Source organism: Lissotriton vulgaris, chromosome 1_2, assembly GCF_964263255.1.
Source record: "Lissotriton vulgaris chromosome 1_2, aLisVul1.2, whole genome shotgun sequence".
NCBI classification, from domain to species: domain Eukaryota; kingdom Metazoa; phylum Chordata; class Amphibia; order Caudata; family Salamandridae; genus Lissotriton; species Lissotriton vulgaris.
The window spans coordinates 16,865,093-16,892,809 of record NC_141686.1 but is presented as its reverse complement, the minus strand read 5'-3'; the positions used below and the strand labels follow the sequence as shown (position 1 = coordinate 16,892,809).

Genomic DNA, 27,717 nt, shown 5'->3' with positions numbered 1-27,717 from the left:
GTCGACTAGGTCTCTATTGAATATGTTAGGCTTAATTGTGTGTGTGCCAGCTAGCTCAGAGGTCACTAAAAACTTTTTCGAGTAAACAAGGTATAAACTTTCCTGAATAGACAAGAAGGGATTAGCTTCTGACAACCATATAACATGACAACTTTGTTCCCCCTGAAATAAGGAATATCTTCAGAGTCGCGGAAACAATAGATATCTATTTTACTCAGTCAATCATGCATGCTTCGTTTCACCAGAAATGCAGAGAAATAGAGAGACGGGTGTTTTCAATAAAAGGGTTATTTATTGAGCAGTCTTCTTTCTCATGCAAGAGAAATGAATTGCCACAACTGCAATACTTATCATAAAGTAAAGTGCGTACAGTAAAATGAGTATTATGAAATAATACTGTAAAAGCATTTATATGGTTTCTAAGCCATAAGATACTTAAAATGGGTAAAATACATACAATGATAAAATAATGACTAAACGTACTCAACTGGTGTTTCTAAGATACGCCTACCCCGGTGTACCTAACCTAAGCCTAGTACGTGGGAAGGAGTAGATGAGTTATAATTTTTGCCAAGAATCTAAATCAAGAATTCTCTATGGGTCTAATCAGCTCCGTACCTTGGGTATAGAATGAAGGAGGTCTTGTACTTCTCTCTCAGGGCTCCATCTCCCAGGAACCTGAGAGGGTGTCAGGGAAACACTGGAGCTGGATTTCTCGGCAGGAGAAAAGACAGCGTCTCTCTCAGTGCGTCATTAGGGAGGGTCGGCTTCCTTCGGCACTCACATCAGCAGGGCGTCGGGCAAGTAGATAGCCGATCTGGTCCAAACCACCGTGTTTTGCTTTAGGCAGATGTTGGTATATTTATACCTGGAAGGTGCAGAGTTTGACGTAAGGTTGGACATAAGACGTCACTAAGAACTGGCAGTTCTTTTAGGACTCTCAGGAGTTCTAGGACAAATCAAAATAGAAGCAGGGGGAATTCCCAGGCTGCTGGAGGCTTGGTTTGTTTAAGAACGCGTTGTGCTTTCTAGGAGTCTATGGGAGTAGCCTTGCCCTATTTGGGCTGCATTGGCTATGACTTAATATGGATATGATTCTTATGCCTTTATAAGGATATGATTTGTTATAACCACATAAGGGCATAAATCGGGAATGTCTTAATTAGGGTCTAGATACATTCACAACACCCACTCCACGTATAATGTCCATCATTACTAAATACTAAGCAATACTAAACATATAACGATGCATGTGTTTTCCATCCCACCCCAAAATACATAGTAAGCATTTGAAATGGTATATACACGAAAAATGAGTATAATACTGTACGGTTTTTTTTGTAAGCAGTGGTGTCATTCAGATAATGCATTTTTTGTACATTTAGAATGTTGACTGAATGAATCACGAAATTTACATTTATGAAATGGCTCTTAATACAGAAAAAAAGGTCTCGACCATTTCATCACATATTTATACAAGACTGTACATGTGCTAGAGGCTAAGCCAAAATATTGTCTCTAGAGATTTTAAAAATAGAAATCTTGTTCTCTAAGAATAGTTCTACTTTAAGCAGAGTATCATGTGCCAAAAAAAGGTAAATATTTTGGGAACTGGAGAAAAAATTATTTCGCTTTCGGGAAGAAAAATAGTTCCAATGTTTTTTAGAAGTTCTGTTTATCAAAACTTGAAGGCCGAATTCAGAGTTCAGGGAACGCTGTGTGCTCGCTATTTCGAAAGTTATTCTCGTTGTTAGGAGAGAACATTAACTCAGATAGGCTGGTAAAAAATTTGTCTACAACAGTAGGTGAAAGTTGGACCAGGTCCGAAAAAGTAGAAATAGTGCATATGTGCGAAGCATTGCCATCATTGGTGTCTAGATCAGCAATGGTCATGGAAGGTTGTACTTGTGTGCCGCTTTCATCTCGTACCTCACCGCCACCTAATCGTAATGGTGAGGTCTCAACGAATGCCGTCATCAGAATGGGTAGCCGCTTGGGACAACACGTTGCATGAGCCGTTACCGAACCAAGCAAAGTTTCGACATCCACAGGTACTGCTGATGGGAGTGTAAGACAGACGTCTGTAATGGACGGATTTTCTGCTTAGATGGGATCAGCCCCTAGGGGCCCCTCTAACCCAGCCAGAACGTAACCACATCCCTCCTCAGGACCATCTATTCAGGCACCTGTGTACCTACCTGAGGATGGGGAACTCGCAATATACAAGCTCATATTATCAGAAACACCACTAAATCTATAGGGATACTAAGAATACTCACTGATTACTAAGGATATCCATGCCCTACACCACACTCATACCTTATAGTCTCGCGGCCACTCAGACCCAGACTAATCTACCCTGGGGCAGATATGACACACAATCTGGTGTGTCTACACACGTGGGTCTGCAGCCCCAGTGCTCTCATTTTCCAAACGGTCTACAATCCGGCAGACCTCCACGCTGGTATCTCCCCCAGCGCTCTCACTTACACACGGCCCGCAATCCGGCAGACCTCCACGCTGGTCTCCTCCCCAGCGCCCTCATTAACGCCACTTACCAATGACGACCACTTTCCTATGAACACCTATGGGAACAATTTCTCATTTATCTACTTGGGATGAAACTATGATAATGAAAGTTAGTACAGTTTTCCAAATGATAAGATGTACCTTCTGTTCCTGGCATCAAAGGTCCACTCGCTCCCTATTTGTTTGATCACTACTTACCTGATCGGGATTTCACATCCGTTCATGCAAACAACTCTCAACTAGGAACATTATTTACCGTGATTGAACAAGAATACAAGGCACATGTCAGTTCACTAAGAGCTAGGGCTGCTTTATTTTAACAATATAAACACATACACAGATCTGTATTATAATGGACACATCCACATGTAACTGACAAAGACTATAGATAGAACACACCGCTGCAAAGAAAAGGATTAGCAATACAATAGCCTAGGGAATAAAGACAAGATTAAGGTGTAAGTGTAAAGTAAACTAATATAACAGGACCGATATCACCTGATTAGTGTGAAGTCTTGTTCTAGCTGTCATCTGGGTTCCTCTCTCGTCTGTGCCTTGGCTCATCTCAGACTCTCTCTCTCTCCTGCACTCTTGGATACACCTCTGCGCTGATCACTTTGCACTGGATTTCTCTTCCCCACGGACTCTCTCCACCTTCCAGCTTCAGTCTAATGGTTTCTGCCGCTCTGATACTCGTTCGCTCCACTAGCTTGTTCACTCTGTTTTAAATGTCTCTGTGCCAATGTCCAATTAACTCCAGCTGCTCCCACAGGTTAATCCACGATATCTCTTCTAAAAGGCATTACTTCAGACTCCAGCTATTCACACCTCTTCCTGATAAGTAACTGCTTCTGACTGCTTCCTTCAGTTCCAGCACACTGACTGTCTGTTTATCTTCTCTCTGTTCCAAGCATGTCCTGTCTCTTCTCCTCTTGCAATTCCACTCCTCCAACTCTACCAACACTCTCTGCTCCTCCAATTCAACTCAGCTCTCTCTAGCTTGAACCCTCTCTCTCGCCTACTCCAACAGCTCCTCACTCTTCTACCACTCCAGCTTGACTCCTCACCGCTCCTCCAACTCAACTCGACTGACTGACTCCGCCTCTGCACTTCACTAATATAGAATGCTGTTTCCTCATGGAAAGTTCCAGCCAGCAGCTTCCTCCCACCGATCCCATGCACCAGGCTCCTTGCGCTAGACGCTCCCACGCATGTTTCGTCTAGAGACCTGAGCCCAGGAACACTTCCTGATTAGATTCAGCTCTGGCCGGTTCTCTCCGGTTCGCTTAGGGCGAACAACAGCTTTAACTATAAACTTTACCTTTACCCTTGAAGCCTCTCAGCTCCATCAAGATGGAGTCCCTCTAGTTCTAGGCCTGTACGCCTGAGAAGGATGAAATAACCCTTAGCTCTGTCAGAGTACCTACATAAACCATACCAATGTGTAAAATAAAGTCAGGACCACAGGATCCAACCTCTACTATAAGCAAAAATAACAGGCCAAAGCCAATAGGCAATAGATGGCCTCTTCTAGGTCTGGAAGAAAGGGCTTAAAAGGGCCAACACAAGCTAAGAATACCTATCCTAGATGTGAGCAAGATTAAAGTCTATATCACTGCTAAATAGAGCCAAAAACCCTGCCAAGACATTCCACCCTTAGACTTTATTTTGCGAACATCTATAAACAACAACATCCATATAAACAAACATCAACATAATCTATCAACAAATCAAAAACCAAAAAACTCTCTAAAATGAATGACAACTTAAGGAAATTCCACCTGAAACTTAATGTAGGGAATACAAATCTAACAACTAACTGAAAACAAATCAAAGCACCCTTGTCTTGAATGCTGAAACATATCTAAGATGTGAACTGATAAGAACAGAAACTAACCAAAGCATCCTCAAACTAAATGTGCCTCAACTTCTAGTGATAACTGGTGAAATCTAGTGATGTAGGGACTTATGTGTTGAATGAAAACAGCAAGGGGCCTAAATGGGGCCTACCTACTTCGGACAACTTAAGAACTAAATGTGTTTCAACTTCTAATGATGAAACAACAAAAGGGCCTAAATGAGGCCTACTGACATTGGTCAACTTAAGGAAAAAATTTGGTGAAATCTGAGAAGTAAACATGACAAACGGTTCTCAAGGTCTGGGCAAACATCACTAATAGATGTAGGACATAATCATACTAAAAGACACACCTCCCAGGACAACCTAAAGTCTAGGGTAACCACCCTTTGATCAATCAAAGTGAAAGTGTAATAACAGGAAAATAAAGACAACCCCATTCCTACAAAATAGCTGGTGTAGCACTATGCATTATAAAATTTATCTAAACGTGGTGCATACATAAAAGCACAAAACAGTTAGCACCTAGTTTTCATCACACCGTGGAACACATGTGTGCACCACCATTTTTTTTTTCCTCCCATTCCTCCATACTGTTTTGCAGAAAACAGGAAAACTATAATAGGTGACTGCATCCTAAAAAGCAAAGATAGTACTACATAAACATCAAAACCATGAAAACATTTTTTTTTTTAAAAAGTGGGGCCTGTTCGTAGTGATTGCAAAGAAAAACATGGGAATAATGCAGGCCAAGGAATAACAAAATCCTTTTGCGGGAAATCATATCATAATGGGTTCTTTTGAAATAAAGAAAAACATTTTTAACTACTGGCTTTGTCAAAAATATATCCAAAGTTATTTTATATGTAGTTTGAACCTGACCGCTGACGCAGCCAACATAGAACCCCTTCCATGCTCATGACGAGCTTAGCCAATTGCAGGTTGTAAGTCCAATGTCCTAACATTGGGGTTCAAGGCAGTCAATTTTGGGACATCAGTGTAGGTCACCACCCTGCATCTTCTGTATCCGGTACCAAGGATGCACTTCCTCCGATGCGGCCATCCACCACCAATCCGGTCTGGTCTGGTTCCATCTTCCAAAAATAATAAACTAACATAAAAACATGAAAGTAAAAAACTAAAATAATAAAGGGAGTGGGAGGGGGGTGGGCCGACGCACACACCGAACACCACAACCCAACAACCTAGGACAAGAAAACAAGTTTCATTAATCTTGCAGGATAAAATGTTCCATTTAAAAAGCACCCCAAGTGCTTTTCATTGTTGAAAGGAAAATATCCTAATTAATTAAAAACATTATTCTGAAGTCAAGAAATAATTACCTGATTGGGATTTCACATCCGTTCATGCAAACAACTCTCAACTAGGAACATTATTTACCGTGATTGAACAAGAATACAAGACACATGTCAGTTCACTAAGAACTAGGGCTGCTTTATTTTAACAATATAAACACATACACAGATCTGTATTATAATGGACACATCCACATGTAACTGACAAAGACTATAGATAGAACACACTGCTGCAAGGAAAAGGATTAGCAATACAATAGCCTAGGGAATAAAGACAAGATTAAGGTGTAAGTGTAAAGTAAACTAATATGACAGGACCGATATCACCTGATTAGTGTGAAGTCTTGTTCTAGCTGTCATCTGGGTTCCTCTCTCGTCTGTGCCTTGGCTCATCTCAGATTCTCTCTCTCTCCTGCACTCTTGGATACACCTCTGCGCTGATCACTTTGCACTGGATTTCTCTCCCCCACGGACTCTCTCCACCTTCCAGCTTCAGTCTAATGGTTTCTGCCGCTCTGATACTCGTTCGCTCCACTAGCTTGTTCACTCTGTTTTAAATGTCTCTGTGCCAATGTCCAATTAACTCCAGCTGCTCCCACAGGTTAATCCACGATATCTCTTCTAAAAGGCATTACTTCAGACTCCAGCTATTCACACCTCTTCCTGATAACTGCTTCTGACTGCTTCCTTCAGTTCCAGCACACTGACTGTCTGTTTATCTTCTCTCTGTTCCAAGCATGTCCTGTCTCTTCTCCTCTTGCAATTCCACTCCTCCAACTCTACCAACACTCTCTGCTCCTCCAATTCAACTCAGCTCTCTCTAGCTTGAACCCTCTCTCTCTCCTACTCCAACAGCTCCTCACTCTTCTACCACTCCAGCTTTACTCCTCACCGCTCCTCCAACTCAACTCGACTGACTGACTCCGCCTCTGCACTTCACTAATATAGAATGCTGTTTCCTCATGGAAAGTTCCAGCCAGCAGCTTCCTCCCACCGATCCAATGCACCAGGCTCCTTGCGCTAGACGCTCCCACGCATGTTTCGTCTAGAGACCTGAGCCCAGGAACACTTCCTGATTAGATTCAGCTCTGGCCGGTTCTCTCCGGTTCGCTTAGGGCGAACAACAGCTTTAACTATAAACTTTACCTTTACCCTTGAAGCCTCTCAGCTCCATCAAGATGGAGTCCCTCTAGTTCTAGGCCTGTACGCCTGAGAAGGATGAAATAACCCTTAGCTCTGTCAGAGTACCTACATAAACCATACCAATGTGTAAAATAAAGTCAGGACCACAGGATCCAACCTCTACTATAAGCAAAAATAACAGGCCAAAGCCAATAGGCAATAGATGGCCTCTTCTAGGTCTGGAAGAAAGGGCTTAAAAGGGCCCACACAAGCTAAGAATACCTATCCTAGATGTGAGCAAGATTAAAGTCTATATCACTGCTAAATAGAGCCAAAAACCCTGCCAAGACATTCCACCCTTAGATTTTATTTTGCGAACATCTATAAACAACAACATCCATATAAACAAACATCAACATAATCTATCAACAAATCAAAAACCAAAAAACTCTCTAAAATGAATGACAACTTAAGGAAATTCCACCTGAAACTTAATGTAGGGAATACAAATCTAACAACTAACTGAAAACAAATCAAAGCACCCTTGTCTTGAATGCTGAAACATATCTAAGATGTGAACTGATAAGAACAGAAACTAACCAAAGCATCCTCAAACTAAATGTGCCTCAACTTCTAGTGATAACTGGTGAAATCTAGTGATGTAGGGACTTATGTGTTGAATGAAAACAGCAAGGGGCCTAAATGGCTCCTACCTACTTCGGACAACTTAAGAACTAAATGTGTTTCAACTTCTAATGATAAAACAACAAAAGGGCCTAAATGAGGCCTACTGACATTGGTCAACTTAAGGAAAAAATTTGGTGAAATCTGAGAAGTAAACATGACAAACGGTTCTCAAGGTCTGGGCAAACATCACTAATAGATGTAGGACATAATCATACTAAAAGACACACCTCCCAGGACAACCTAAAGTCTAGGGTAACCACCCTTTGATCAATCAAAGTGAAAGTGTAATAACAGGAAAATAAAGACAACCCCATTCCTACAAAATAGCTGGTGTAGCACTATGCATTATAAAATTTATCTAAACGTGGTGCATACATAAAAGCACAAAACAGTTAGCACCTAGTTTTCATCACACCGTGGAACACATGTATGCACCGCCATTTTTTTTTTCCTCCCATTCCTCCATACTGTTTTGCAGAAAACAGGAAAACTATAATAGGTGACTGCATCCTAAAAAGCAAAGATAGTACTACATAAACATCAAAACCATGAAAACATTTTTTTTTTTAAAAAGTGGGGCCTGTTCGTAGTGATTGCAAAGAAAAACATGGGAATAATGCAGACCAAGGAATAACAAAATCCTTTTGCGGGAAATCATATCATAATGGGTTCTTTTGAAATAAAGAAAACAATTTTTAACTACTGGCTTTGTCAAAAATATATCCAAAGTTATTATATATGTAGTTTGAACCTGACCGCTGAGGCAGCCAACATAGAACCCCTTCCATGCTCATGACGAGCTTAGCCAATTGCAGGTTGTAAGTCCAATGTCCTAACATTGGGGTTCAAGGCAGTCAATTTTGGGACATCAGTGTAGGTCACCACCCTGCATCTTCTGTATCCGGTACCAAGGAAGCACTTCCTCCGATGCGGCCATCCACCACCAATCCGGTCTGGTCTGGTTCCATCTTCCAAAAATAATAAACTAACATAAAAACATGAAAGTAAAAAACTAAAATAATAAAGGGAGTGGGAGGGGGGTGGGCCGACGCACACACCGAACACCACAACCCAACAACCTAGGACAAGAAAACAAGTATCATTCATCTTGCAGGATAAAATTTTCCATTTAAAAAGCACCCCAAGTGCTTTTCATTGTTGAAAGGAAAATATCCTAATTAATTAAAAACATTATTCTGAAGTCAAGAAATAATTAAAACCATATACTTTGAAATTTGTTTGAGCAAAATCTAATTTTTAAACACAGAAGGGCCTAGTAATACCCTAATCCTCTGTGAGACAGCCCCTCCCTTCAGAAAGATGTTCGTGCTCAGAGTTTTGAATCTGCTCCAAAAAATACGCAGAAGCCAGGCTACAGTGTGAAGTAATTTGAATCACTGCCAAGTGATGATCTCATAGCAGGAGCAGGGCGCTGCCAAGCACTCGGTTCAAGCCTCTCTTTCTCTAATCAGGGAAGCCTGCCCAGGCCTACTGTATCTAACTAACTCCAAGGGCCAAGAGTCTGCCAACTACTCTGCATGTACAAGGATCCCTTATCTGGAGGCAATGAAGCTGTCTGCGCCGACAGCAAGGAAGAGCGAGTCAACCCCTCCCTTACATAAACACTTCTTGCGCGGAACAAAATTGGATGTTGGCCAATGATAACAAGACAGCTTCTAGAGGGAAAAAGCCCCCCTTCACAAAACAGCTGTCTGAGAGCCAGGCTAATCTTCAAGGTCGAAAAACACATTCTTTGTAAGCCGTTCCCAGGCCAGATTCTCTAACTAACGGAAGCAAATTCAAATGTGGTAAAAAGCAAATTAATCTGTCTACTTAAAAGCTCCACTTTCTAAAAAGACTTTTGTCTAACTAATTCAGCTAAAAGGCAAGACATTTGAAACATGGGCATTTATTTAGCATGCAGATCAACACACAAAAAAGGGGCAATTTGCTTCTGCACACAAGACTATGCATTTTGCATTTAAAAAACGAATTATCATGGACTGTTGGGTTTAATATTTCTCTGCACATATATCTATCAGGCAGCATGTTTAATGAACACTGCTTTTACAGTGCAAGGTATTACCTTTCTATCAACAGCTTGTCCAAGTACATAGGCAAGCCTTGTAACTAAATGCAAATTAAACTAATGTAAGGGACACATAGCAATGCATTAAGATGGTAGTGTGTTATAGTTATCATTTTTAACAATACATTCTGCTCCACCCTAACTATACACACTAGCATCCAAAAAATAAAATATATACTGTCAGCTGTTGAAAGGGAAATAATATTAAAACGACATAAAATGCAGACACATTCCAGCATTGTTTTTTTTGTTCAACCAGGGGCAACGTGTAATATTGCATTGCAGCATAATTTATCGTGCAAGCCTTTCAATTCAACCTAATAAAAGGGCCACATTCATATATTATCAAACAGCCATTTATTTCCTAACTGAGTGGGTTAACTTACATCTGCATATTAAAACATCTACATTTGAAAAAAGGTTCAGCTTGCATCAGGGAAAATAATAATGAGAATGCATTTATTTTTAAAAGCACACGGTTGCCTTTCACTAATTAAAAGCACATGTTACCATGCACTGTTGGGCAAGAATAATAAATCACAATCTGTGACCATTCTAAAACACCGGTTGGCATATACCTTTCTAGTTGGAAACCTTCAAAGAAATAATTAATGAAAACAGCCCGTAGCATGCATTCTAACCGGGCCATCTCCTTAATATTTCACTCATTTTAAATCATGCATTCAAAAATAATTCTCCACACGTCTGTGGATGCATATCAAGAAGCACATTTAAAAGAACACAGCTCTCTCCGTGCAAACCCTTATCTCAATCCGACTGGCTGTTTTATAACTTACCGACCTCTAAGGGCCAGACACATGAAGTCATCAGTTCCAAGGCAAACCCACACAAATTCGTAGACGCATTTCAAAAAGAATGTTAAATGAACAGAGCCCTACGCTCAGCACAAGATGTTACCTTTCCGTCAAGAAGCTGACAAAGCACGTAGGCAGACCCAGGAACCAATAAAAGTCAAATCAAACCATCAATCATCAAAATACTTACTGACTATTAGAGTCAGCTCAAATAACCATGCATGTTAGACAGCATGTGAAAATAAATACTGCCATCTCAATTCAAGATATTAACCCTTTGGCAGCTCAAGCACAATCATTCCCCAATGACTGCAGATACATGGGAAAGTCATGAACTCATCTCTCCACGTTTACAGATAACACGTACGCACATCTACAAAACAATTTCTCCAAGCATTTGAAAGAGAACCAGCTCTCTCCTACCTAACGCAACAATAACATGCTCTATCCAAGCCATAACCACATGGCGCTATTCACAAGCCACATTTACAAGACAAGCTCAACAAGTTCACAAAATGACACGCTCCTCACAAGGAATATATCCAAGGCGCAATTCACAAGGAACACAGCAAGTCAAAATGAGAACATGCTCCTTACAAGCCACATTAACATGGCGCTATTCACAAGCCATATTTACAAGGAGCTATATACAAAGAACACCACAAGTCATATTACATTGAATACATTTTACATAGCACAGCATAAGCAGATGCAGCAAGCAAGTTAATGGGCAATTTAAAAGCATATTTTACACACATTTATACAATTGGACCATCACAAAGATGTTACTGGCTCCCTCATGTAATGCCATCCTTCAACCCTGACAGCTCAAACACCAAGACGAAAACCATTCCTTCCACCCTGAATAAGCCAAATGCCATGATGTAGTACAATCTCCTCACACTGCAACTGTTCAAGCCCATAGGTCACACAGGCTACATAAACTGCCAAACTACGCCAGATGAAACTGGCGCTCAGGGCACTCCCTCACAACACATGGGAAACTAACCAAGCACATGGCCAGGTCACACAGGATTCGTAAGATGACGACTACGCCAGATGTAATGTCTGGCGCTCAGGGCACTCCCTCACAACACATGGGAAACTATCCAAGCACATGGCCAGGTCACACAGGATTCGTAAGATGACGACTACGCCAGATGTAATGTCTGGCGCTCAGGGCACTCCCTCACAACACATGGGAAACTATCCAAGCACATGGCCAGGTCACACAGGATTCGTAAGATGACGACTACGCCAGATGTAATGTCTGGCGCTCAGGGCACTCCCTCACAACACATGGGAAACAATCTAAGCACATGGCCAGGTCACACAGGATTCGTAAGATGACGACTACGCCAGATGTAATGGCTGGATTTTCTGCTTAGATGGGATCAGCCCCTAGGGGCCCCTCTAACCCAGCCAGAACGTAACCACATCCCTCCTCAGGACCATCTATCCAGGCACCTGGGTACCTACCTGAGGATGGGGAACTCGCAATATACAAGCTCATATTATCAGAAACACCACTAAATCTATAGGGATACTAAGAATACTCACTGATTACTAAGGATATCCATGCCCTACACCACACTCATACCTTATAGTCTCGCGGCCACTCAGACCCAGACTAATCTACCCTGGGGCAGATATGACACACAATCTGGCGTGTCTACACACGTGGGTCTGCAGCCCCAGTGCTCTCATTTTCCAAACGGTCTACAATCCGGCAGACCTCCACGCTGGTATCCCCCCCAGCGCTCTCACTTACACACGGCCCGCAATCCGGCAGACCTCCACGCTGGTCTCCTCCCCAGCGCCCTCATTAACGCCACTTACCAATGACGACCACTTTCCTATGAACACCTATGGGAACAATTTCTCATTTATCTACTTGGGATGAAACTATGATAATGAAAGTTAGTACAGTTTTCCAAATGATAAGATGTACCTTCTGTTCCTGGCATCAAAGGTCCACTCGCTCCCTATTTGTTTGATCACTACTTACCTGATCGGGATTTCACATCCGTTCATGCAAACAACTCTCAACTAGGACCATTATTTACCGTGATTGAACAAGAATACAAGGCACATGTCAGTTCACTAAGAACTAGGGCTGCTTTATTTTAACAATATAAACACATACACAGATCTGTATTATAATGGACACATCCACATGTAACTGACAAAGACTATAGATAGAACACACCGCTGCAAGGAAAAGGATTAGCAATACAATAGCCTAGGGAATAAAGACAAGATTAAGGTGTAAGTGTAAAGTAAACTAATATGACAGGACCGATATCACCTGATTAGTGTGAAGTCTTGTTCTAGCTGTCATCTGGGTTCCTCTCTCGTCTGTGCCTTGGCTCATCTCAGACTCTCTCTCTCTCCTGCACTCTTGGATACACCTCTGCGCTGATCACTTTGCACTGGATTTCTCTTCCCCACGGACTCTCTCCACCTTCCAGCTTCAGTCTAATGGTTTCTGCCGCTCTGATACTTGTTCGCTCCACTAGCTTGTTCACTCTGTTTTAAATGTCTCTGTGCCAATGTCCAATTAACTCCAGCTGCTCCCACAGGTTAATCCACGATATCTCTTCTAAAAGGCATTACTTCAGACTCCAGCTATTCACACCTCTTCCTGATAAGTAACTGCTTCTGACTGCTTCCTTCAGTTCCAGCACACTGACTGTCTGTTTATCTTCTCTCTGTTCCAAGCATGTCCTGTCTCTTCTCCTCTTGCAATTCCACTCCTCCAACTCTACCAACACTCTCTGCTCCTCCAATTCAACTCAGCTCTCTCTAGCTTGAACCCTCTCTCTCTCCTACTCCAACAGCTCCTCACTCTTCTACCACTCCAGCTTGACTCCTCACCGCTCCTCCAACTCAACTCGACTGACTGACTCCGCCTCTGCACTTCACTAATATAGAATGCTGTTTCCTCATGGAAAGTTCCAGCCAGCACCTTCCTCCCACCGATCCCATGCACCAGGCTCCTTGCGCTAGACGCTCCCACGCATGTTTCGTCTAGAGACCTGAGCCCAGGAACACTTCCTGATTAGATTCAGCTCTGGCCGGTTCTCTCCGGTTCGCTTAGGGCGAACAACAGCTTTAACTATAAACTTTACCTTTACCCTTGAAGCCTCTCAGCTCCATCAAGATGGAGTCCCTCTAGTTCTAGGCCTGTACGCCTGAGAAGGATGAAATAACCCTTAGCTCTGTCAGAGTACCTACATAAACCATACCAATGTGTAAAATAAAGTCAGGACCACAGGATCCAACCTCTACTATAAGCAAAAATAACAGGCCAAAGCCAATAGGCAATAGATGGCCTCTTCTAGGTCTGGAAGAAAGGGCTTAAAAGGGCCAACACAAGCTAAGAATACCTATCCTAGATGTGAGCAAGATTAAAGTCTATATCACTGCTAAATAGAGCCAAAAACCCTGCCAAGATAGACGTCTAACACGCATTCTTCACCGCAAAGCAGGCATCGTAGAACAGGTAAGATGCAATCTTGCCAGATTGGTCTGAATGAAAGAAACCAGGTAGTATTCAGATCCCTTAGCCGAGCCAAGCCGAGGACCTTAGTAATCCGCTTTCGGTATTGCATTGCTAGGATCGTGTCTTCCATTGTAGCCTGAGTTTTGTCTGTGACTTGACTTGCCATATCGGAGCAGAAGGAACAAAAATAAGATTCCTGCTACGAGTCCCAAGATGAGAGGCAGGCCGCCGAACACAGAATGCACGAAATTCGGGAAGATGCCAAGAACTGCTTCAAAGGGTGCTAACAGTCCCGAAAAAATTGTCTTAAATACATGTGCGATGCCACTGGTATCTGACATGTTTAAGATTTGACTTAACATTTCTATTAAATGCACGGGGCAATTTGTTGATAATAATGCATGTATCTCTGCTGCTGTCCTTGCAACTTGCAGATCATACGTTTCTCTAGACGAGGTTAAAGGCACAGTTGTTTGTAAAAGAATAGACTTCATTCTGCTTAAAGTATCAATTCGAATAGAAGAGATATTCAAAGAAGGCCATATTGCCGCCTCCATGTCTGTTTTGCTGTTTGGATACAATACATGCATACAACAAGTGACCATGGAAGTAACGCTCACGAGATAGGCTTTTCCTGGCACCATGCCACAACAGCTGTGGTCACTTATTAGAACGTAGCTGCCTTTGGAAAGCTGTCTGAAAAAAGGCTCTATCTGTGTAGCAGGGGTGCCGTGCAGGTGACATGAATGGTTATTTGATAAACCTTCACAGGCTCCATGCAAGTTAATTCCTTGACACAGAAGTGTACCGCTTAGTGATTTTTTACAGTTATTACCACTAAGAAATACCTCTTTCTTGCCCCCACTCCATTATCTATGTGTATAAGGCAAATTCCAGGTTTTCTTGATGTATCCTTTACCCAACCTTTCATACAGGCCTGCTGTTATATACTTTTGGCAGTATTGAAACTGAAAAGTTGTTATCGGGATTGTGATGGTGCCAGTGATTATCCACTCAATGACCGGTCGTTCTGACATTGTCAATGGTAATTTTTCTAGGTTTTCAATGCTCATCACCGTATAGTCTGCCCCTCTTTGTGCCAAAGAGATTTGTTTATCAGTAAGGTTAAAGATAAAAAATAATGACGTTGTGTTGATTAGACGCCATGGCACGTTGCCTGAACGCATATTTTGTAACGTCTAGCCTAACTGTACAATAGAACGTAATTGGGACTGGCCATGTTGTAACATTAGCATATCCTAATCTATTATATCAATAGCAGATGATACAATGCTGTCCAGTGAATAAATTCTGGAGGACAGAGTCGTTAACCCATTGTTCACTACAGACAGTGATTTTTCCAAATTAATACGATCAATTTCTTGTATTTTTTCAGCAGTTTCAATTTGTGTTACTTTCCAAGCTTCATTGTAAGCTGCGTGTATACGGGCGTATATGAAAAGTTTTGACGCTGTTTGCTAGGTCCCAGTAAGAAATCTTGCAAGCCAGCACCTTCTTTAAGTAAAGTTAAGTGTTGCCTAATTTCGGGTAGTGTGGATTTCTGTAGCCATTCGAGGAATAGTTTTCCTACACTGTATGTTGTTATTATCCCTGGATGTTGTCTCTGGGAATATCTTGGGTCTGGCCTATTCTGTTTGAACCCCTGTATTTTGTTCAGGAATCTATCTTGACAGTTATTAGTGTCTGTGGTCCAGATCAACCATTTTCTCCAATCAGGATTAGTTTTGTTTTGTTTTAAAATATAGGACACGTCTAACCCTTCATCTGTAGTGTTATTTCTATCAGGCATAGGCTATTGTATAGACGGGTTGTTTAAATCTTTTATCTTGGCTAGGCCAAGACAGGTTGTTTGTTGAATGCTGTCATTCAGGAACATTATTTGTTCTGGGATCATGCAGGCTCTGAATAATGATTCTAAAACGTGTACCTGCCATTCTTTTGTACCTCAGACATTTTTTGTTTCAATGTTGTTTTTCCAAAATTCAAAACCAAATATAGACTTTTTTTCATAAAACTTTTCAGAATAAATCAGTTTAGTATTTGTTAACATGTTTTTCACTCCAGTCTTATTCATAATTTTAAAATAAAACGTTTCTGGATCAGTGATATTAAACCCTGAGAAGTATGGGAATTTCTCATAAAATGTTTTCGAACTGCCTTTTGGCGGAGTTGGACAATGTTCCCACTGATTATAACTGAAAATATTTCTAGGATTAGCAGATTTATGCAAATAATGATGCCCAACATGATTAAAGCAATACATTTCTTCATAATTTGATGAACCTTGTAAATAATCATGTTCTGTAAATTTTGCTGACATTTCTAAATTTGACATCATATTATTAATATTTTCAAAGTCCCAATCATCAGAGAAAGTACTAGGTGCTACAAAGTCACTTAAAGAAATCTTGAACTGATGTGGATATTTCAAGAGCTCAACCGGGCCATAGATTTCGTAATCAGTATTGTCCCATGCTACACCACCAGGTATAGGAATGACTGTGATGTTCACTGACGATAGTTCTCTTTTTTCAGTGTGAGAGAATCTGTGAGGTTTTAGAACCAAGTTGATGTTCTGACTTGCTGTGTCCATTGTACTGTATTTTCCATCAATCATTCTTCCTAAGCTTAAAACTAAGATGAGCCAGAGCAGGAGGAAAAGTACACCTAACACAATCCAGAGTTCAATCCAGGGTGAAATCAGATATGTTTCTCCAAGTTGATGAAAGAGTTCTGGAATTTTGTCTTTGAAAGTTTGGTTTGCTGGCTTGTCTCCATGTTCACTTGGATCATCAGAAAAGTCATTGAAGTTGATAAAGTAGCCAGATGCAGTTTTGTCAAATGTTGGAATTGCTTCCGGATTTTCATTGATCTTAGAATTTCCTCCTTACTTTGTCATATTAGTATAGTCTGAGGCTACATCATTGTAGACAGGTGTTTCTTGACGAACTGTTGCAATTTGGGTTTCAAGAGGCACAAGTTCCATGGCTTTGTTGCATAGTCCTTTTTCATCCACTGCAGGTTTATCAAATGTGATTAGTCTTTCAGTTTGAACCTCTTGGATTGTAGCAGTGTTTGGTCTTCTGCTACTTCGTGGGAGTCCCCTGAGCCTACTACTTATTATTGGCCACATGGTTGTGGTTTTACCAGGTCGATTGATACAACTCGGTTCTCCTTTTTACCAGCCAGGGGCGGTAGTACTACTGATCTTGTTCCGCTGATAGCTAAGACAGGTACTGCTTATCTGTAAGAAGACCCAAATTCCTTCTTCACCGCAATCTTTTCTCTGACCAGATCCCCAATCTTTGGAATCCAGACTGGTCTTGCTGGGACAGGTGGTTTTTATTCAGTGGCCGTTGGCCGTTGGCTTTAGCTTTGTGTTACTTAGACTTCTTCTTGTTTCATTCAAGTCCTGTAAAACAGCCAAGCGATCTTTGATATCAAAAGCTTTTTATTCCACCACTGAAGTCTGACAATCGAGATCTTCGATTATCATTCTTGTACCAAACAAAAGTTCATACGGAGTAATTCCACCCAGAGAATTTCTTGGCAGATTGTTAAGACTACGTTGGATACTTATTAGATGTTTGACCCACCCATCACCCGAACCTAATACCCTCGCTGTTATAGATTGCTTCATGTCACGTTTTTTTCTCTCCACTATCCTCAGGATGGAATGGACTACAGTACCGCAATGCAATGCCCAAGCTGGCCATGGCCTCCTTGTAAGCTCGAGAGCTAAACGCAGGACCCTGGTCAGAATGTAGCATGCCAATTGCGTATGTGCAGAGAAAGACTCGCAAATCTTTTATAATAGTTCTGGCGTCAGCCGAGCTCTGGGGCCACATCCAAATGAATCTCATCTTAATATTTATGGGATCGCATTTGTCTGGTCGGACGCCTGCGTGTAGATAGTCTAATGCTGTCTAATAGAGGCGTCTGGGCTGGTCTTACTGTGCTAGAGTCAGATATCTGGTCCGGTTCATAAGTGTGATCTTTATTGCAGTCCTGACAATCCATTGCAAAGTTATAAACTTGCACGCTCATTCCCGGCCACCAGTATTTTGATTGCAATTCTCAGGATCTCTTGGTGCCTCAGACCCATTCCCATGTGTGCTTCTTGAATCAAGTAAGCCCTCCGGTTCGTGTTTGGAATTTCTCTATCCCCCACTCCAGTGATTTGAGCAAAGGGAACGGAGTTCCGAGTGGATAGTTTAGAGGTAACGCCGCATAATTGCCTTCCATTGAGGCTCTTACTGCTAGTAGCGTTTCTGTCGTGTTTAGGCAGATTGACTAACCTGGACATCCGGTACAGCAGGAGCGAGGCCGAAGCAAACTTCCTTCCTCCCTGGACACGGTACTACAGACGAGCGCAAAACTTGCACTCGCATATAGGACCCCACCCCGGGAAGGGGAAAAGTGGATAAATAAAATATAAAGATGTGGCAGCCAGAAACCATCTACAGGACTTGACAGCAGGAAACACGCCAAACGTAGAGGTTGTAAATAGGTACCTGCACAGGAATACAAGAACAAGACAGTTACCTTTTGCCCTCCCACTCTCTGTCTTTTTCTGTATTAAATAGGAGGACTGGCACTTACTCAATGAGGCTTCCACTCTTGCTTAATGGAAAAGAAGGCAAAATAGAAAAAATAAAGAAAAGAAAAGAAGAAAGGATTTGCCCAGAATCCTATATCAGTAAAGTAGCACAAGACTTCTACAGTACTCTTCAGTGATACCACCAGCTGGTGTACCACACCATAAGATCAAAAAGATCCAAAAAGAGGTTCCAAAAGTTATGCTCAAAGCACACACCAGGTTACAAAGTTCTAGATCCGAGCCACTCAACAGCTCATGGGAAATCCACAAAATGTTCAGCAAGGTACCTTTGCCACGAAAACAAATGTCAATAATAGTAGTGCAAACATAATCAGAAGAGTTTCAAAAAACACCCTTCTATCTAGCAACCGCTAGAATTCATATGGACTAATGTCAGTCACTGGAGTCAATAGCGATAAAAATCCGGGCTCCACTTGAACCCCAGCTCACCCCACGGCTCCACAGCCGATATCCGTGGACCACGCTGCTTACTTCCAGCGCGGCTCTCTGTCAGCGCGGCTCCCCGACGCTGCTCTCTCTCTCTCCAGCACCCAGCGCGGCTCTCTGTCAGCGCGGCTCCCCGACGCTGCTCTCCGCTGGTCCTGGCGTCCACACTCCAATAAAGCGAGCGCGGAGAAAAGTTTCTCGACTCCCTGTCAGCAAACACAATCCAGGGCATGTACGAGATCCTCAAGGCTCAGTCCGAAAGTTATGAGAAAACACAGGTGACAAGCACCGCGGCAAGCGCTGAGCAGACATATATAGAAAACGGACTTAGGCAGGTAGAGACAGAGACAAAGGACTACACAAGCATTCTGGGATTTGTAGTTCACTATATGACTAAATCGTGACAGTTTCTCTATCTATTTGTTTTTTAGAACGCTTTTTTGCAGCTACGGAAGCCGGTTGACCAGCTGCCGCTGTGGCTCTGTCAGCCAATGAATTCCCTGCAAAATCACGTTGAAGACTCTGCGTATGTATCACATGAGTCTTTCATAGTTCTTTCTGTAAAAGAACTACTTGTACCCATAGTTTTTTATATTTTATTGTGCCACCTGTCTCATCTTTGTAACCATTTTAATCCAGGTCTGCATGGAATTATTGTAAGATTCGACGTAGTAATGCGAATCGCACACTATTAGTGTGGGGAATTCGCGATCGGTATTTTCAAGCGCCATCTTCAAATTTTGTAGTTCAGCTCGCTGAGCTGTACTTTTTCTGGGTGATTCAGTTTTAGTGACCATCGGTCTGAATTTACCCAGGTGCCAGCGACCTTTAGCAATCGCGCACGCTGTATTGTAAACTTTTTTATCCACAACGTAGTGTTGTGCAAATCAATCTGTGTAGATTACACAGGTGTACTGTTCCAGAGGTAGAATTTTGATCGACAGAGGACATTCTTGTTCGTATTCTAGATGTTCTAGATTTTTCATTTTGGGATCAAATGCGTTTATCACTTCAGTTGTATCAAGATAATTAACCCATTGTATCCATTTTGGATCTAATGCCATAGCATTTGGAATGCTCGGTCTTGTTACTGCTTCAAGGGCTGATACTGCTGTTAAAACAGATATCCTCTTCCCATGAGCTAGGGGTTTTTCTTTTGCTACAGCTGTTTGAACCGCAGTCAGAATTTTTTCAGTAGAACTGAATTTCATTTCGGCTTGTGTGTACAAGTGTGATTTGTAAGCTATAGGTACTGTTTCTCCCTCATTAGAGGTCAGGTATGTAAATCTGCATCTTCCTGGGATGACTCGGATTACAAGGTTGCGTTCGTTTGCCTGTGTTTGCAGTTTTGTTTTAGTTAACATATCTGTTTGATCTTAAAATTTCTGTGTGTTTCCGAGTCCAATTAGTCGGTTTGATATCAGGTTTTATTAATTCGTAGAGTGGTTTAACCCTCTCTGCATAATTTAGAATGTAAGTTCTTCAGAAGTTCAGGAAACCTAGAATTGATTGTAGGTTTTTCAGTGTTTTTGGAGCTTGGAGTACTGCACACTTCTCTAAGAAGTTGTCTGCTAGGCTTTTGCCTTCACTTGATAATTCATATCCTAAAAATAGGACAGTCTGGTGGGCAATTCTTGACTTTTTAAAGTTGAATTTGTACCCTTCAGATGCGAACCCAAGTATGATGGTGTTCACTCTTTTCAAGTGTGTCTCCAGGTTATTGTCTGTAAGATAGATGTCATCGACATAAGATAATGCCTCATCATCATACATTTGTAGTAACTCTGTTACCCTGGCTGAAAATAATCCTGGGCTATTCTTGAATCCTTGTATGTCGTTTTATATTTTTTGCGTACGATATTATTCATTAGTGCTGTACTGTGTGAGTTTTGTACTGCAAATGTTTTGCAACAAGTGTTTAAGTGTCTGTAGTCCAATACTAGACAATATGAATTGTCTGGTTTGGAGACCGGAAACAATGGATTGTTCATTTGTGAGGTGCATGTTTCAATCACCCCCTGATATTCAAGTTGATCTAAGATCTCTCTGACTTGTTTTTTAGCTTCTTGCTTAACAGGATACTGCCTCTGTGCAGTAGGTTGATTTTTTAACTGGATTATATGGTGAGGAGCATCCTCATCCCATCCTATATGATTTTTATATAAAACAGGGGCTTGGGCCACTGCCCATTTTCTTGCATATGTGTATTTTTTATGAATTGGAATGTGATTGGAGAAGGCACGCATAATCATTTCTTCGCCATGTGTGCACTCCCTAACAAACTCTGGTGGCCAGTCTTTCTCTGCTAGAAGGATATCATAGCCTTTAGATAGATACTCCCAAAATAGACCTTTTATTTTCCTAATTTTGTCCCCTTCTATACGTAATGTTATTTCATATAGTTTATGGGGCACGCTAACTCTGGTGTCTGCAGTTTCCACCTGAATGTATTCATTCGTGTCCACTGTCTCCAGAAGATTCATCAGGATCTTGCGAGCTATGGTCACTTCTGCTGCGCTGTCTAGCATTGTTTGGGCCCACTCTCCATTCTTGAGTTGTGTCCTCAGGATCCTCTGCATGTTTTACTTTAATGCTGGCTACCTTCTTTTTGGGAAATTGTAATTTTTTACTTTGATGAGCAGGTTCTTTGTCTTTGGACTTGACGCGCTCTTCTTTATGTTCTGACCGTCCTCTTCTTTCCGATTTCTGTGAGGAAGTCTGAAAAGATCGAGAGTGACGTGTATCAATATCTTGATATCTGTCAGGTTTTCTCAAATTATCCCTATTTCTAAGGTTATATCTTTTTTTAGAGGGCTCCCGTTGTGGAGACTTGCCCCCCTTTCTGGAGATCTATCTCTTCGTTGGGGAGACCTTCCTCTGGTCTGAAAAGTTTTTCTCTGAGAGTGGTTTGCTTATTACCCTCCCACTTCTTGTTTTGAGAATTGAGATTATTTTTAATAAATATTTTTTCAGGATTTTCAGTTAGTTGTGGTTTTAGTGGTTTCCCACCCAAACTATCTCTATCTAATTCTCCATAGGATTTTTCAATTATTCTGGCAAGTTCAAAAGGTTGGTCTGTTATGTCTGTTTCTTTTCATTTTTGGCGGTAGGTTATACCATCAATTCTCAATTGAACTAATTGTCTATATGCATTTGGTAATTCTTTTAGCTGAACTAAAAGTTCTCCGCTTGACATTTTTTTAATGTCAGGATGTGGTGTATAGCTGGCTAGAAGCCATGTGGCTCCTGGTCTACCTAGTGGACCGAGCCTGGTAATGTGATTTTGATGTTTTAGGGCGCCATTAAACCAGAGCTCATGCTCTTGGTAAGTTAGTAGAATTTCAACTTCCTCGAAAGGGTTGTATTCCTCTGGAGATTCCTCTATTTTGTAGTAGTGGAACTCGCGTGTCACAGCATTTGCTGCTGGAAAAGTTATCCATGAATAGAATACCTCTTTCTGCCGATATTCATGTGCCTCGACAACAAATATGACTGTACCACCTCTTGATGATACTCCATTTTCTATAAGTTGTATAGTTAAGGTTTTCCTTACATTTACCAGGATGATTATTGCATCCGGTTGATTTTCTTGGAAACTTGTGTCTTCCGCCAAAAGTTGAGTTGCTAATCTAGCTCTCTCCCTTTCTTCGTCACTTTCTGACATTTTACTGACTGAAAGTTTGCAGATCAAGTTTCAAGGAAACAAAGATTAGGTGCATAATATTTTGGAACACTATATCCTTCAACGTTGACCAAACCAAAAACTAATACATAGGAATCTCTTCCTACTAAGTTTTGGCAGATATTAACCTTTTACCCACTCCAGACGTCTATTGGAGTTTTTACGGGAAAAGGAGTCTGTGTGAAAAGTACGACTGAGTTACTCTAGTATCTAGCGTTAAATTATCGCCTTACCAAACGTTGGGCGCCATGTAGTGTAGTTCCTATATTCCCAATAGGCTCTGCGCATTGGAATAACATAAACGATAGTTTAGACGTAGGACTGAGGTCGACTAGGTCTCTATTGAATATGTTAGACTTAATTGTGTGTGTGCCAGCTAGCTCAGAGGTCACTAGAAACTTTCTCGAGTAAACAAGAAGGTGTTAACTTTCCTGAATAGACAAGTAGGGATTAGCTTCTGACAACCATATAACATGACAACTTTGTTCCCCCTGAAATAAGGAATATCTTCAGAGTTGCGGAAACAATAGATATCTATTTTACTTAGTCAATCGTGCATGCTTCGTTTCACCAGAAATGCAGAGAAATAGAGAGACGGGCGTTTTCAATTAAAGGGTTATTTATTGAACAATTCTTTCTCATGCAAGAGAAATGAATTGCCACAATTGCAATACTTGTCATAAAGTAAAGTGCGTACAGTAAAATGAGTATTATGAAATAATACTGTAAAAGCATCTATATGGTTTCTAAGCCATAAGATACTTAAAATGGATAAAATACATACAATGATAAAATAATGACTAAACGTACTCAACTGGTGTTTCTAAGATACGCCTACCCCGGTGTACCTAACCTAAGCCTAGTAGGTGGGAAGGAGTAGATGAGTTATAGTTTTTGCCGAATCTGAATCAAGAATTCTCTAAGGGTCTAATCCGCTCCGTACCTTGGGTATAGAATGAAGGAGGTCTTGTATCTCTCTCTCAGGACTCGATCTCCCAGCAACCCGCGAGGGTGTCAGGGAAACACTGGAGCTGGATTTCTCGGCAGGAGAAAAGACAGCGTCTCTCTCAGTGCGTCATTAGGGAGTGTCGGCTTCCTTCGGCACTCGCATCAGCAGGGCGTCGGGCAAGTAGATAGCCGATCTGGTCCGAACCACCGTGTGTTGCTTAAGGCAGATGTTGGTATATTTATACCTGGAAGGTGCCTAGTTGGACGTAAGGTTGGACATAAGACGTCACTAAGAACTGGCAGTTCTTTCAGGACTCTCAGGATTTCTAGGATATATCAAAACAGAAGCAGGGGGAATTCCCGGGCTGCTGGAGGCTTGGTTTGTTTAAGAACGCGTTGTGCTTTCTAGGAGTCTATGGGAGTAGCCTTGCCGTATTTGGGCTGCATTGGCTATGACTTAATATGGATATGATTCTTATGCCTATATAAGGATAGGATGTGTTATAACCACATAAGGGCATTGTAGGAGAGTAGGGTCTGCAATCCTATGGTCACCCCAGATTTTTGCTTTTTGCTTCACTGGTTTACGACTTTCCCTGGCTGTGGGCCTGCTAATCAGACCCACAGCCTAGCTGTTCTCTCTCTAAATTGACATCCATGTACTTTAGGTGCATTTACCAATTGGTATTGGGTCACTCTTGTAAGTCCTTGTACAGTGTACCATAGGTACCCAGGGCATAAGTGAACCCAAGGCCTACCAGGGGCTGCAGCATGTATTATGCCAGCCCTGGCTGGCCATCCAAATCTGACACAACTGGCTGATCAATCAGCTGGGGCAAGGTGGTGTAATCACCCTTTGCTTTAGATATAGTATACCTATATCTAAACCTAAAATGGACACATATACTCCTATAAGTCACTCCTATGGCAGGCCTTAACAATCCTGGAGGCAGAGTGCTTGGAATTATGTGAGATAGTGCTCTGGCATGAGCTGAGCCTGTCTGCAGCTTTCGGAACCAAGTCCTTTAGCTGTTTCCATGATAACACTATTCCATATACTCTTAAGTGCATTATAATCCTCGCGGTTATTGCTAACTTTGGCATAGCATTATCAAAACATGTCGAGTAAGGTGTCATACGAATTGGAATACTACCCCCTCGCCAATTCTGGCGACGGGGGTAGCATTCCACCCTTTTAGAGGGTCACGACATGTATGTAACTGTGAACCCCGGTTAAAGTTAACTCGAGCCTCAGCATCACAAAATGGATGCTGCCACCACAGACACAAGTCTGACCTCCTGCTGCTGGGAGTCCTTCCAGCGAGGGAGGCCTGGACAAAGGGTTTCCTGCCTTGGGAGGTGCTAGCACCACCCCAGACAGGATTTTGTGTATTGGGTAGGACAGGCCTGAAAGGAATGAGACATGCCTGGGGCACACAAGGTGTCCCTGTGCATACTCCGGTTCAAACCAGTTGCTGGGGCACTCCAGCCCCAGCTCTGGCGCGAAACTGGACAAAGGATAGGGGGTGTAACCACCCCCCTTCCTGGTCTCACCCATAGGAGGGACCTAGTCATAGTACAGCCCCCTTTAGGAGACTAAATGTAGGAGCTGGTCCCTTCCAAATTAGATTAATCCTGATTTGAAACTCTACAAGAAGAAACTCTGGACTTCGACATTATGCTCCACAGAAGACTGATGAAATCTCCCTTGTGTCCAAGGAGTGACCACCCTGCACTAGCAGGCACCATCAAGCGTTCCAGCAGTTCCCTTTGTCGTCTTCCCTGGTGGATTCCGACTTCAGAGCCCGACGAGACCCGGACTTCCAGACCTCTCCAACCTCTACCTACATCTGCAGCACAGCTGAGATCCGTGGGTGCGACGAGACACGTGGGACCGGCCATCTTGGAGAAACTGCACTTCGCTTCCAGCACGGCTTCAGAGGTATCCTCGACGAAGTGCTTTGGGGATTGAGAAGCCCTGACCCCGAGCAGCTCCTGCACCGAAGACCAGCCCTCCAGCATCCACAAGATCTGCGTGGGGCCCTTCTGCCTGTTTGCTGCTCGACGTGTTGTCTGATCACTTGCCGGCTGGCTAGTGACCTCCTTGACGACGAACCTTGAAATCCAATCTGCTGGTCTGGTTGCTCCAGACTGGCCTCTGCTTCCCTGCAAAGGAGAAGCACCCCGGACCCTCCTGGTCCACTCCGGACGCCGTTTCCACTCACCGCGTGGGTTGCCTTTGCCAAGGCCTGTTGACTCCAAATCAGGATCCGACACCGCCGACAGCGAGAACCTGCGTGGGACAGCTCGTGCCTCCATCCTGGTCGTTCCAAGACACCACCTGATCCTTGTGGCTGCAGAGTCAAGCGTCCACTCTTCACCTGATCGCGACGACAGCCTCTGGTTCCTTCCTGGTTGGACTCCAGTCACTGGCTAGTGACTTTGAACATTGTCCCCTCTGCTTTCAGGTTCTCCTCTTCACTGATCCACCCTTGGATCACACCGGACATCTTCCTCCTGATCGCCCGCAGCATCTTTTCTTCCAGGCTCCATAGACTTCAACGCCGGAACCCGACACAACTTCGCACCTATGCACCCGCATCCTGTGGGTGAGGTAACACGAGCATTTTGGTGCTCAAGGGTAGATTGACTCTCCTAGTTTCCAGTTCCACAGTCGTTTTAGTCCTAACTAGTCAGGATTGTCTGTACTGTCCATAGACGTTGTTACGCATCTCGCGTTTGAGTTCACACTCTGCACACACATTCCGTGGGCCTCCTATTACTTACCTAAGGTTAGGGTAGCGTGGTCCCAGCGATCCTACAGCCTCTGGACAGCTCCATTCCTTCTATCGACTTTCGCATTCCACTTACTTAGTATATGGGTTGTTGTGCCCCTAGGGCAACATTGTGATTGTGCAACTTAAACGTATTTTTTTAAGAGTCTTGTCATGTGCTTAGCCCTCTGATCTCATAAAGAGTTCAGAGGTGTTGTGTTAGTTAATAAATCTTGTTTATTTTCATAACTACTTGTGTGGTGTCCTTTCATTTGGTATTCAAGGGGTTATATGTGGTAAAACAGCTGGCTTCACATTCCAAAAGAGTTTAGCCTAAGACTGCTTTGTCCATGCTACCATTAGGATAGTTGGTCTATAAGGTTGACTTACAACCAATCACCATAAGGGTTGTTTGGACTGATACAAGGTGATCACTAGAACTAGTGAGCATCATATATCAGGCCAACTTCTCACAGAGGGGTCTGTCAAAAGACATCTTAAGGGGTTTCTTACCGGGTTTTAGCAACAGTGCTGAAGAAAAACCTAGACAGTAGAACCCTATAGAACACAGCACCTGATCTGCTATTCCCTTTTTTTATATATATATACACGCTGGAAATACCCAGATACCTTTGTGCCCACTGAAAACGCACCCAATGTCACAATGCAATCCAAAAGTAAGAAAGTCACAATTTGAAACAAAAGCAAAGTTGCACCACCAAAACAGAAATTTTTTAATCCGTGTCGAAAGAAATATTCTTCTTTTATTCAAACAAGGTTAAAACAACAATCAGGATGAACAACTGACGCGTTCCGTCCATACACATGGACTTCTTCAGGACATAGCTAGTTTGTGTATAATGAATGCGGCAATTTGGCCAGGGGTTTAAAGTAGTAGCCTGTATGGTATAATCCTCTCGGTTGTCTATTTATTTAGACACATAAAGAATCTCATCACATATATATTGAGTGAGAGGGTATGAAGTCAATCTAATCAATACGATTTTGCCATACGGTATGATAATCCTCCAACCGGCTTATTATATCAAGCATGAAGAGAACCCTTCATATGGGTACAATACACAAACATGGTAATGAATCTCGGTCCAACCAAATAATGTGGGCCCAATAATAATAGCGGTATGTCGAAACCTGCCTCAATATGCCAGAGTTCCTGGTCCGAGACGTATCCTGTCCGGCAGCGTCAAGGCGAACTCATCGTACACAAACTAGCTATGCCCTCAAGTCCATGTTTATGGATGAAACACGTTGAATGTTTAGTTCATCCTGATAGTTGTTTTAACCTTGTTTGCATAAAGGAAGA

General features: G+C 42.4%; 1 protein-coding gene across 1 annotated transcript in view; it reads left to right on the top strand.

Moving 5' to 3' along the window:
* Positions 1–27,717, top strand: part of SMC1B (structural maintenance of chromosomes 1B) — a 2,420,665-nt gene that overhangs the window by 1,617,001 nt on the left and 775,947 nt on the right. The window lies entirely within an intron of this gene.